Genomic DNA, 11,235 nt, shown 5'->3' on the forward strand with positions numbered 1-11,235 from the left:
CTATTATATAGTTGTTTTAAGATAAAGCAACAATGTCAGTGGAAGGCATCCTACATAATGAAATCAGTAACTAATGAACACTGATAACAGCTAAGTTCCAAATCAATAATATTTCATTTGATAAAAGTAACAACATTATAATAATAAAAAATATAAAATCAAAAACAAAGATTTTGATATTTACTTTAGAACTTTGTGTAAGCAAGAAAATTCTAGAAATCTTACTTCATGGCCCTCTTCTTCCATAAAAATTATTTATTATGAACTATTCTTTTTAATTGTTTTCAGTTGAATGCAACAAGTCATCAAGAGGCATTAATATTCCAGAATCTCACAATTATTAGGGAATAGTATCTAATTACTCATTGTGGTGGTTAGTCTACTTTGTCAACCTCATTAGATTTAGGATCATCTAAAAACTGGTGAGCACACTGTAGGTATGGCTACGAGGTCATTTCCAGATGGGATTTAATGAGGGAGGAAGATCCACCCTGAGTTTGGATGGTACCATCTCATGGACTAGGGCTCCTGAGGGAATCAAAGGGGAAACAGAAAGCTGGTGGAGCGCCCATCAGCCTTCCTGTTCTCTGCTCATGGTTAATCAGAATGTGAGCTGTGCTGATTCAACATCCATTCTTTCTATGAGAAATTCAACTTTCTGAAACCATGAGCCAAAATAAACTCTTCTTTACATTTTTTTTCTTTTATCTTGTCCTAGCTATATAAGAATAACTGATGAACTTGCTTATACTTGCCCCGATTAATCTGAAAAATAATTTCTGGCATCTTTACAAGGGAATTTTTATAGTATATGACTAAGTTGAGAATGGTGGGTAGAATAAACAAGGATGTAATGATAAATTATAAATGGAAGTAAGATTAGCATGTTCAATGCAGTAAAAATACTCAATTCTTTTTGTGTACAGTGTGAATTAAAATATAACATGTTATTAAATGTAGCATCCATAAAAATTAGAAAGCAGAGCTGTGGTTATAGCTAATACTTATTCCTTTAGGAAGAATCATCTGGCATCACTTCTGATGGAATAAGAGCATAGCACATGCATAGATGGGATAGTGAACACTGCTGTACAAGCTTGGGCTAGCATGGTGAAGAACAGAGCGGTGTGCCTGAGAAGTCAGATGCTGGATAAGAAAGGAGCAGAGAGTTGGTAAGATGAGAGGGAACTGTGCGAATTCACACTAAAATATATGCATTTTTATATTACAAAAATATGGATAAGCAAATTTTTCAAGATTCCTGGTTTAAGGTAATTGTTCAGTTCAATGACTGTGAGGAGAGGTGTTGCCACTTAGTTACCATGATTGTTCCAGTTTTCACTTGGAAAATGTCAAACCTATAGAATGGAGAGGGAACTGTAAATGTCCATGTAATCCCACCCTTGATTCTTAAGGACAATGCTGTTTCAACCATATTTACACTTTCCACTCCTTGCCCTACTCCAGCATTGCTACTGAAATGTTCTTAAGCACATTACAGACATTGTTTTGTAGGAAACAGTTCAAGGTACATATTAGTAAAATAAAGGTTTATAAAAGTGCAAAAGCTAATTCATGTAAAATTCAACAAGGGATGAAGAGGACTCTAATTCATTTCTCAGTTCTCATCAATGAAGCTCCCTCATGCAACAGAGGGCCAGGAACACAAAAGATCACAAATGACGAAAGCATAGAGAGTAAGAGTCTGCAGAGTGTGGGTCCTTGGACAGGACACCTATATTAAATTTCACTCACCCAGGGCTCAGGGAACATTGCAGAACAGGGGGCTGAAAGATTGTATGAGTCAGAGAGGAGGTGCATGAACATATGAAAAGAGAGTCCTACAGACTCTTGGGATCTTGCTCATACAAGCCTACAGCAATGGTGTCAGCATACACAAGACTCATGCAAACTCAAGCACACAAAAACCCAGCACAGAATGATGGAAATGGGCAGCAGGCCCAAATCTTAGTTGAAGAATTATTGGCAGCTGATTACTGCTGGGGAAGAAAGAGCTGATCTTCTCAGAGGGAGGAATACTAGATAGACTAGCTAGAACCCAGTGGATGAACTTACACTGATGGACATCTGGGGACACTAACTTGACTTGATAGGCCTAAACACAAATGAGAGAATGTATGAATTCCAGTGGGTAGTGGAGTTATGGGAGGGTTCCAGTGGGAAAGGGGGTATAGAGATGTTCTGTATGAAATACACAAAAATTCAGCAAAAAATTTACACCCCCCAAAAACAAGTGTCCATTAACATCTTTCACTACTTTCTAAGTATTATCATTTTCTATAGACTCTTGTAAGGCATATGAAGGACACATTATTTCTGCCATAGCTATATCTTTGTATTTCTTTTAAAAGTCCTTTATTTGGATGAAAGTGTAAAGGAGACAATGTTTGTCCTAGATAATTGTACCTTGTCAAGAAAGTTTTGGATTATTTAAATTTTAGGTCTTAGAATTTCATTATCAATAGCAAGTCTATAAACTATTGTCCCTTTTGTAAATGGAGATATGTTGGCATTAACAGAAGTGGATTTTTCAAATGATTTTATCCTCAATGGGAAATTAGGGACTGTTTGAACATTACCTAGGAAGATAGTGTGAGTTGCCATGGCAAACAGATGAAATAGTTACTAAAATCAGTAAATGTGAAAACAGTAAAGGAAAACATAAACCAGACAGAAATACATTTCCAGACCTAAATTTTTAAGTATTCTGTACTTTGTCATGTGTTAAACCATGAATAGGCATGCACAGAGCTGTGTGGTTCAACATGCTTTTGTTTCTAACCTAAATTAAGTTTCGAGCACTGTTCTTCAAACCAACCAAACCTAGCAATGACTTACATATGCTATTTATATATGTATAAAAGAAGCATCAGATACTAATTGAAAAGTTATAGTTTGGCAGGAATAAATGTTATAAACCTTGCATCACAGAGGGGTAAGAAGAATTAAGCTACAAAAGCAGACTAATTCTTTACAGGTAACAATTCCATTTTATTAAATTGAATTCTGCAGAGATGCTTCAGACAACATATGTACTACTTATAAGATTTACATCACAGTTCACACACAATTTGAGCTTCAGTAGGTCTGCAAGTGATTCCCTAACTTACAAGTGAAAGTGCTTATTAAGTAGGAACAGATGAGAAACGCAAGCAAACTGAGCATGAAATCAGTCAACGTACATGCAAAGGGATTTGTTTCTTGACTAAAATGATTACCTCTTCTAACTCATTAATTATTTCATATTAAAGGCAAAATGATAAAGATGTTTAAAGTATCCATTTTAAAGGTAGATTTTTAGCTTACACAGTTTATTGAGCAAAAAAAATAGTTGTTTAGTAATTGAAAATGCCCAATCTTGCTTTTGAAATCATCCTTCAAAATAAATGTGTACAAAGTTCTTTACCAAATTAATGATAAAATTTTTGGTTCATCACAAACTCCATAGATATGAATTCTTAGGGAACACAGACTCCCACTTTTACCCTAGTTTGGCCAGCAGTGTAAACCACTGTTTCCAGTTCCAAAAGCCTGCAGAGGTCAGTATAGCAACAGCAAGAAGGCATCAGATAGACACATCAGAGAGATCAATATTGAAGAAAGGCATTCAGACCACATGGTTATTATTCATATTTAACAAATCTGTTTGAAGCTAAAATGAAATTAGAACAAAACACACATTTTGAGTAATTTACCCTTCTAAAATGTATGTTTAGAGAAAATCAACAGTAAATGTTTCTGCTTTAAAATGAAAATGGGGGGGGATGAAAAATGGAGTTTAAAGTGGAAATACTGAGAAGGTTCTATAAAAGTAAATTTCTTTTCTGTATGCCTGATGGACTTGGTGCATATTCGGTATGCCTGGTATCTATCAATAAAACTCACTAGTAGTTTGGGCAAAGATAAGATTTATTTTTGACATTTATATATAAGTGGAGCTTTCTTATTAGTAATATACTGTAGAATACAAATAGGTTCTATAAAAGTAAATTTCTTTTCTGTATGCCTGATGGACTTGGTGCATATTCGGTATGCCTGGTATCTATCAATAAAACTCACTATTAGTTTGGGCAAAAATAAGATTTATTTTTGACATTGATATATAAGTGGAGCTTTTTTATTAGTAATAACTGTAGAATACAAATTAAAAAATTGCCCCCAGTTACAAGTTTTCAGGTAAAATTTAATGTTAATTAAAAATTAAAGAGAATTATTTTAAATTTGCATGTGTAAATGTTCAAAAATGTATGCATATGTATTTTTCTTTTCTTACAAACTTTTTCGTATTTTTTTCCTACAAAAATGAAGAACTGACATATTTTAGAAATTACACTCTGGTATCCAGAAGCTGTCTTCTCTGAGATGACCTGTCAGTGACCTCTCTGGTGACATTGAAGGACTACCATCTCCCAGGGTGAGAAGAAATTCAACTTCAACCTCTCCTCTGCTCCAGACATGTATAAAACAGACAATATAAACATGTACTGTAGGTTTATTTTGGCTCCAGTTAAGGTGACACAGTCAAACTCATTTAGTTTAGAACTTGCAGACATGGTCTTAGTAGCAGCTCTCTGCTGCAATCCAGAAAGTTGAAGAAAAGTTAGCAAAAACCAACATGGGACTTTTGCTGAGGCAGTAGTCAAGTTTCTCATACTTAACAACACTTTAAGTCCCCAACAACTCCCTCTTTCTGGGGCATTTTACAATTACTCCGGATAAGAAAGGGCAAAAGCCCCCCCCCCAAGAGAGACCAAACTAGACTGATTCAATAGGCAGATTTAAAAACAGTTATATTTGTTGTTCATTTTAAATATTCATTTATCCTTAATACGCTCTAGTAGGCACATGTACAAGAAGGTGTATTACGGCACTATATTATCCTAAAGTTTATGTGAATGTGGTATGTGTCTCACAAACTCTCTTATTGTGCTGTAAATCTAGCGACCCCAGCACATAGATTTTTTTCTTTCCTTTCTAAGTTGAGAACATTCACTTTTTTTTACTTAAAGGGAAGCATTTATAGATTCTCTTTTACATATTTGAATTTTCTTGCCCTTTGGTGGCAATGTTAAGTAAAATTTGGGTCACTGTGGCAGTGAGTCTGGTCACCAAGATGGCTGGGGACTGGACAGGTAGCAGTACCAATCACTGACACTGGTAGATAGAGGGACACTCCATATTCTGGGAAATGGAGATGGAAATGGAGACTTCATCCCACTACATGGAATAGCACACAATATATAATATGATCTGTGATTCTCCCATTTAATTTTTTTAAACACAAATAACTAAAACTATACAAAATAAAGTCATGAGCAAGGGTGGACTACTCTATAGCTGACTTGGTAAATACACTAATGATATTGTATCCTAACCCTGGTCAGTGATGGCTGTAGAAAAAGACCTTGTTTCAAAAACAAACAAAAAAATCAGCAATCTTATTTTTCTGTATGTTAGTGGCAAGTTGTGCTGTGGTATTCTGTGTTAATTGCCATTTTCTGCAAGAAGAAAAGTCTCTGAGCTGGAGAGATGGTCAGCAATTAAGAGTACTGGCTGCAGCAGACTTGGGTTCAGTTCCCAGCACCCACATGGCAACTAACAACTATCCACAACTTCAGTTCCAAGGGACTCCATTCCCCTCCTCTGACCTCCAGGGGCATTGCATAACATGGGTGCACTTGCCTACATGCAAGTAAACAAAAAATAAAAATAATAATAATACACATAAAATGCAAGGGTGGACTACTCTATAGCTGACTTGGTAAATACACTAATGATGTTGTATCCTAACCCTGGTCAGTGATGGCTGTAGAAAAAGACCTTGTTTCAAAAACAAACAAAAAAATCAGCAATCTCTTATTTTTCTGTATGTTAGTGACAAGTTGTGGTATTCTGTGTTAATTGCCATTTTCTGCAAGAAGAAAAGTCTCTGAGCTGGAGAGATGGTCAGTGATTAAGAGTACTGGCTGCAGCTGACTTGTGTTCAGTTCCCAGCACCCACCTGGCAACTAACAACTGTCCACAACTTCAGTTCCAAGTTATCTGACATCCTTTTTAGACCTCCGTGGGCATCGCACAACACAGGTAGGCTTAAATACACACAAGCAATACACTCATACACATAAAATGAAAATAAATAAAATATTTCTAAAAAAGAAGTGTCTCCAATGAGATTTGAAAGATGCTGTAATCTATGGATATAACAGTAAGTCATCAGGAGCTGATTTATTGCTATGTCCATTTAGCAGGATAATAGAAGGATCTCCCCTACAACTGATGACCTGTCTAGCCACAGGTCTTCATCCTGATAATACAACCAAGTATGGGCTCCATCTTGTGAAGAAGGCTTTAAGGCTAATCTAAAAGTGGTTGGTTATTCCACATTTGTGCTACTATTGCACCAGTGGGCATATCTTGCCAGGCCAGTCTTTATTGCAGCTCACAGGGTCAGCCTTAATGGGACACCTATATCACACCCTCTCTTTCTCAGTCTCAAGGATCATTACAGAAGAGGTGATGGATAAATACAAGGAAAACAATTTTCCAGATATAATAAGGCAGTTATACATATAAACTCACAACATGAGAGCATGCCTAAGACCTGAACAAACCCAAGTCAGATGAGAATACAGCATGGGAAGGGAAATGGTTCAGGAAGCCAGAACCCTAGCTGAGGAACTATTGGCACTTGATAGCTGAGAGGGAGACTCAGTTTTCTTTAAGGGTGTGATGTCAGGTAGGTTGACCAGGCTCCAGGGGACGGAACCACACCTAAGAGCATTTAAGAAACATAGATTAGATCTAATAAGTCTACTAAAAATCATAGAAGACATGAAGTAAGGGGGGTAGAAAGATAGGAGTGGATCTGAGAGGAGATGAAGGAGGGAAATTCTCAAAGAAATTGTTTAACTAAAAATGATTAGTCCTGCTAAATAAGCCTGTAATGTGGACAGTTTTAAAAATCAACCTGTTTCCAATGTATCACAGTATTTCATTATGCCATGACAAAATTTTCTCAGCCACACAGCAGTGTAAATATGTAATACTCATAAATGGTTACCATACTAAAATATGTTACAGACATTGCAAAATGTAAATAAATATTTGAAAAGAAAACATAAACAATATATTTATTGTGGGGGGTTGGGGGGGACAGTGGGGGGGCTTGGTGTGCCCATGCCACAGAGCATGGATGGAGGTCAGAGAACATTTGTGCAATCAGTTCTCTCCTTTTACCTTGTGGGTCCTGGGGATCAAATTCAGGTCCTGAGGCTTGGTAGCATGTGCTTTTACATACTAAATTATCTTGGTGACATAAAGAAAAATTTAAACATTATTTGAATAATAAACTTCTTGAATTAGAATTATATTCGGTCTAGTGTATTATTCACCCAAATAACTTATAAGCCCAATACAAATTTAAATTAACAATATTCATAATGCATAACTAAAATCTTAAATATATGAATCTTCAAAAGAGCAAAAATAGACCTCTAACAACAGAATGGTCTTTATAAAAATGAAGCAAGAAACCACAAAAGAAAAATGAGTAAAATTCCATATACAGAAATTCAAAGGATAGTATATCAATCAAAACTAGAGACAAAAAAGGTAAGGCACAAATTTCAATACATTGGGCCAAATGCTAAGTTTATATAATTCCTACATGTTATTACTATAAAAACAAAATACGAAGTAAAGACAGCACATTTTCTTTCTTTACTGAAAAATCTATTCTCAGCAATACAAATTTAATCCAAGTCTACAGCATTTTTTTCTGGTTTTTATAACTGTTCTAGAGCTAATGCACATCTTAACTTTCAGTGTGTTGCTAGATTAGTGCAGATTAGCCTTAGCTTTATTATATATTTTTGGTTACTCTAATTTTTCTGGAATATGCATTCAAGTAAAGTTGCTTCTTATTCTCTTCACATCTCTCTCTCTCCTTCCTCTGTCCGTCTGTCGTCCATCCTTCCGTCCCTCCCTTGCTCCCTCCCTCGCTCCCTCCCTCCCTCCTTCTCTTCCTCTCTTCTTCTCTCCCAGCCTTTCTTGTTTTCTGTTCCCTTTCTTCCATACCATCATGTTTCCTAAGAGACAGACCTCAAGACGTTGAACAAGAGAGAAAACTCCAAATTGTTAACTTAGGGACCAAAACAATGTCCCCTCACTAAAATATAAAATTTTATGTGAGGTTTTATTGTTCTTTTCTTCTGAAACTAAATTTGAAGTTTACTGAACTTTGTTAAACATTAAAGTGGCAAAAACATTTTCAAATACTCATTTTAAATTACATGTATAATTTTAAATTAAATATAGGATGAACATTAAAATAATTATTTTAAAGGTGGGATGATCTTTTTTTTATGTGAATGAAAATACCAGTTGAAAGGAAAACACCGATATTTTAAAGGTGGGATGATCTTGTTTTTTTATGTGAATGAAAATACCAGTTGAAAGAAAAACACCAATTTAAGGATTTTAATGAGTAATGAGAAGTTCATTTTATTTATGTCTTAAGATTTATTTTAATTTTAATTATGGGGTTTGGGGTATAGTCATGTGAGTGCAATGCCTTGCAGAGTCCAGAGGCTTCAGATCCTTTGGAGCTGGAGGGACAGGCAGTTGTGAGCTGCCCCATGTGCATGCTGGGAACCAAGCTCAGGTCCTCTGGAAGACTAGTACACTCTCTTACTGACACCTCCATAACCCTCAAAGTTCAGATTTTAAGTAATCTTGGTGATATTTAATTTACATATCACTGAGGTCTTCCTTTCACGGTACACAGTTCTGATCTTAGTATACTCTGAGTCATGCAGCTATCATCATGTCCTGAGTTTAGAACATTTTCATCACTCCACAGATCAAGTTTTCTCAGCAGTTGGTTGTACTCTCCTCTTTCTACTGAAGTCAACTTCTGGTCTCTGCTTCTCTGCCTATTCGGGGCATTTCATATAAATGGTAACATCCACCCATGACCTTTGTTACTGGCTTCTGTCACCATAATTCTCTCTAGTTTACTGATGTTGTGTCATGGATCTTATTTACTTCTAAGTTCAAATAACGTTTTATCTTATAAAATTTTTACATTTTTTCCTGGATGGCTTTTTAGGCTATTTGTTCTGTTATTGATAACACTGCATGCACATTACTGTACAAGTCTGAGGTGGAAATTTACTCTCACTTCTCTTGAGTCTACAGCAAGGAAGGGAACTCAGGAGTTACATTATATGTTCAATATTCTTTTAAATTGTTTGTTTATTTTTATTTTATGTGTATGAATTCATTGCCTGCATGCATGTGAGTGCACTGTGTTGTACAATGCCCACAGAGGTCAGTAAAGGGTGTTGGATCCCCTAGAACTGGAATTACGGACAGTTGTTAGCTGCCATGTGGGAGGTGAGATTCGAACCTGGGTCATCTGCAGGAACAGTCAGTGCTCTTAATTGCTGAGCCATCTCTCCAGCCCCTTATGTGAATTTTCAGTTGCCATCTACAATTCTAATGTCATATGTTAAAAAAGATTGCTAGCGTAGGGATAAAAAGATTCACTACTAAATTTTCTTTAAAAATATTGCAGCTTTGATACTTATGAATAATCCCTACAATGTATTGTGGTTTAAATGTGTATCATATATATGAGGTGAATTAAGGGTATGGTTTCATTTGTTTGCACGTGGCTGTGGAATATCATTTGTTGAAAAGTCAGTTCTTTCCTCATGGAGTTTGTTTTGCATCTTTGTATTCTTCTTACTGTTTAATGGGTACTCTGGGATTGGTTTTTATAACCTGGATTTTTTGTTGTGAGCCGATACTGTCTTCTCAGTAAACTTAATGGTCGGCTGATGAATAGGCAGAGGTGATCATGCACTGTCAGTCAGTCTCAGTTTTTTCCACTCGGCTGTTTCTGTCCATGTTCTCAGGCATGCTTTTCATCATTCCAACAGATTGTCTACAACTCTGCTTTAGCCTCCACTTCTGTGGAGATGCCCAAGATCAGACAGGGGTGAGAAATTAGGGTGTGTCCAGCTTTTTCCTTGGCATGTATACAGCTGTGAACATCCATTAGGGTGTCTAATTCTGGTTTCCTAGGGCTATGTCAGAAACCTTCATAGTCACCTATATACTGTTTCCCAATTCCTTTCAAGAAGTTATATTAGGCTCCCATTATTGCTTGTTGCAGTAGCCGTTTCCTCTGAGCTGAACCCCCTACCCACGGAAGCAAATGAAACAAGACTCCAGAAGTTCCTAAAACTAACAAGATTCACAAGGCTCTTTTCCCAAGGTTGTATTAGCAGTGAATAATTGCTAAGGACAGACACTCAGATGCTTGCAAGTTGTGCAAAGAGTTCCCAGGATGCAGCTCTTGGGAATCTTCATCCTTCCTTGCTAGAACAGGCTTCTCAGCAATGCTCTCTTTTGAGTCATACATGCTCCTGGAAGTATCCCCTCACCCTTACTCCTGTAAGAAAACCCACTAAGCTCACAGGTTCACTAAAGCTATATTTGTGATATTGTTTCTTTGCTCTCTTACTATATAAGAAGAAAAGAGATGTTTTCATCTCCCAGGAAACTGACACAATAGTACTGTGTATAATTTCTCCTTTAGGCTGCTTTGCTGTTAAATAATTGCTATTGATTACTTGCAATACATGACTGGGGGTAGAGTCACAGCCACCTAGCAAGCACTGAGTCACATCAAAAACAGTTGGAGAAAGAAGGAGCCCAAGAGAGGGATAGCAGAAGATAGGTATCGCCCAGGGAGAAATAGGTAAAATGGGGGAATTTAACTGGGAAGGGGAGGAGGGAGGGTTATGCAAGGAACCATGGAGGTAAAGGGGAAGAAGGAGCTCAAGAGAAGGGGTATCATAGGAGACAGGTATTATTAGGGGGAAATAGGGAAAATGGGGGTACTTTAACTGGGGAGGGAGGAGGGAGGGTTAGACAGTGTCCTAGTTTGCTTCTCCATTGCTGTAACAAAACACGCTGACCAAAACCAAGTTGGGGAGGAAAGGGTTTATTTGTCTTACATCTCCCAGGTCACAGTTCATCAGAGAGCCCATGGTAGGAACTCAGGGCAGGAACCTGGAGGCAGGAGCTGGAGCACAGGCCATGGAGGAATGCTGCTTACTGGCTTACTCCCCTGGCCCCCACTCAGCCTGCTTTTTTATGCAATACACGCCCACCCGTCCAAGGGTAGCACCACCCACAGTGGGC

The 11,235-nt window shown here is 37.1% G+C and overlaps 1 long non-coding RNA gene across 1 annotated transcript in view; it reads left to right on the forward strand.

Annotated features, from left to right (window-relative positions):
* LOC115071105 overlaps positions 1–4,706 on the forward strand; it is a 10,325-nt gene extending 5,619 nt beyond the window's left edge. The window contains exon 3 of the long non-coding RNA XR_003850222.1: positions 4,330–4,706. This is a non-coding gene — a long non-coding RNA (uncharacterized LOC115071105). The remainder of the gene's footprint in view (positions 1–4,329) is intronic.
* The last annotated feature ends 6,529 nt before the right edge of the window (positions 4,707–11,235 follow it).

The sequence above is a fragment of the Nannospalax galili genome, unplaced genomic scaffold (genome assembly GCF_000622305.1).
Source record: "Nannospalax galili isolate Female #2095 unplaced genomic scaffold, S.galili_v1.0 scaffold171, whole genome shotgun sequence".
NCBI lineage: Eukaryota > Metazoa > Chordata > Mammalia > Rodentia > Spalacidae > Nannospalax > Nannospalax galili.